We start from the raw sequence: 2,494 nt of genomic DNA on the forward strand, positions 1-2,494 counted from the left end.
CCAAAGAAACGTAATCCAGATCTACTCATGGGGAGGCATCAGACAAACCAAACTGAAGGATATTCTATAAAATGACCCATCTGTCACGCTTGAAGTTCCAAACAAAATCACTATTAAAGTGGCTTCATCTTCAAAAAGAAGGTTAACAATAAAATACTTCATATTCATGAAGAGGTAGATTTCCTTGTTAATTAAGGATTATACTCTCTTTTCATCCGCAGTTCTAAGTGGTTTTATACAGCTTTATTACATTTATTTCCCAAGGGTAGCATGCCATAGGGGTATCACTTGATCTAATAATTCAACTATAGAAGGAGGTAATAGGGTTCTCCAGAAAAACAAAAGCAACAGGATGTGGAGATGGAGATGAGAGAGAGAGAGGGAGTTAGAGAGAAAGAGATTTATTTTAAGGAATTGACTCACATGATTTGGAGGCTTGGCAAGTCCAAAATCTTCAGAGTAAGCCTGTAGTCTTGAAACTCTGGAAGAAATTGCAATTTGAGTCCAAAGGCAGTCGCTGGCAGAATTCTTTCTTGCTTGGGGAGGTTGGTCTTTTTCTATTAAAACCTTCATCTGATCAGATGAGGCCCACCCACACTATAGAGTTAATCTGCTTAATTTAAACTCTACTGACTTAAATGTTAATCTCACTAAAAGATACCTTCACAGAAACATCTAGAAAAATGTTTTATCAAATATCTGAGTCCCAATGCCTAGCCAAATTGACACATTAACTATCACCCAGGGAAAAAAGAACCACTGTTATTGTTCTGGACATATGTGTAGAATAAGACCGCATCACTTTGGATTCAAGGTCATTCACTTTGGTCTCATGTCATTCAGTGATACATATACTTTTTTTTTTTCATGCTGTATTATCTATAATTAAGTATAAAGACTTCCAATTATGTCACCTAGAGACTGTTTTACCCACTGCTCTGTGTAGCCACCAGTCTCTTGTCTCTCTTTTCAGCAATGGTGAGGCAGATACCCTTTCCATGGGGAAGAGAAATCCATGTTTTTTTCCCCTTTACCAATAACAAAAATGTTGGAGAGCCAGGTGGCAAAGCTGTTGCCATTGGCATCTTTCACATGAACTACATCAACAAATGTAGTCTCTCTCTGTTGGTGATCACACCAATTCTTCCCAGGTCAGCACCTCTGGTCACCATATACAGATTACCAGTGTCAAACTTGATGAAATCTGTAATTTCTTCAGTCTCCAAATCAATCTGAATGGTGTCATTCTCCTTGATGAGGGGGTCAGTTTAAAGGATGGTGAGAGCATCATGGGTCACTGGATGAGGGATTCCTTTTGTCCCCACAAAGATCTTTCTCACTTTGCAAAACTTACACTTGGCCTCCTGAGGTGTAATCCAACAAACAGCAAAGTGACCCTTGGTGTCACAGATCATATGAAAACTCTCCCCAGTCTTGTCAATGCTGATGACATCCATAAAACCAGCAGGATAGGTTATATCAGTTTGGACTTGCCATCAATCTTAATAAAACACTGTATGCAGATCTTCTTTACTTCATCTCCTGTTAGCACATACTTAAGTTTGTTCCTTAGGAAAATGATAAGAGGGAGATATTCTCTCATCTTAATGGAGACCAGTAGATGGATGAGGCACAAATACACCAGTCAGTTTATCCAACGCCTAATACTTTGGAGGTGCTATGCGCTTCAGATGCTGCTTGGGACCATGAGCCACAACTGTACTAGGCATGAAAAGTATATGCAGTGATGTATATACTTTTATCTCATGGTGGTTGTTTTTTTTTTTAAACTCGTTTTCATTTTTAGGAGGAAAAACAGCCTTGAGCATCATCAAAGTTTGGGCTCTTTTTGCCACAGTGACTAATGCATTTTGTAATTACCTCATTAGCATAAAGGTGTGTAGGAAAGGTTTTTTCCTAGGCATTCATGGAGGAAGAAAATGTAGGCCCATCTTCTTTTACAGACCTGAATCAAGAAAGGCTACTCTCAGGACCAGGTCTTAAGGGAGCTAACGAAGAGAACTAAGATGTGAAGACATCTTTGCCTAAAGGTTTTCAGCTGATTTTACCTCGAACAGTCTAGTCCATTCACAATAGAAAAGAAAGATCAGAGTTCAGCCGTGGCAGAAATAACCACAAGCTACTCGTTCCGTGTCAGAACATGATGCTGTTTCTTCTTCCAGGGACAGAAATGACACTCATATCTTGGATCCAACTTCTAATCATGAAGCCGTGAGCAGGAAAATGAAAGCCAGTCTTTCATGGGGCTGATAGATGTCTTTGCCCTCATGGCTTTCCAGTTCTCTGGTTTCTCAGGAATATCAGCTGGGAAAGGATATGAATCTCCAGCAAAACAATCAGGAAAATAGTGAACTGAGCCATTTGATAATCATAATGATGATTAATTAAATATCTGTTTTGTACTAGATGTTTTGTACTAGATGCCATTCTGAGTACCAGGAAGACAAGATGACAAAACATGGCCCTTGCTCCT

The 2,494-nt window shown here is 39.3% G+C and overlaps 1 pseudogene; it reads right to left on the bottom strand.

Moving 5' to 3' along the window:
* Window positions 1-926: 926 nt before the first annotated feature.
* Window positions 927-1,829, bottom strand: LOC132693041 (small ribosomal subunit protein eS4, X isoform-like; annotated as a pseudogene).
* Window positions 1,830-2,494: the final 665 nt, after the last annotated feature.

Source organism: Panthera onca, chromosome B1 (assembly GCF_046562875.1).
Source record: "Panthera onca isolate mPanOnc1 chromosome B1, mPanOnc1 haplotype 2, whole genome shotgun sequence".
NCBI lineage: Eukaryota > Metazoa > Chordata > Mammalia > Carnivora > Felidae > Panthera > Panthera onca.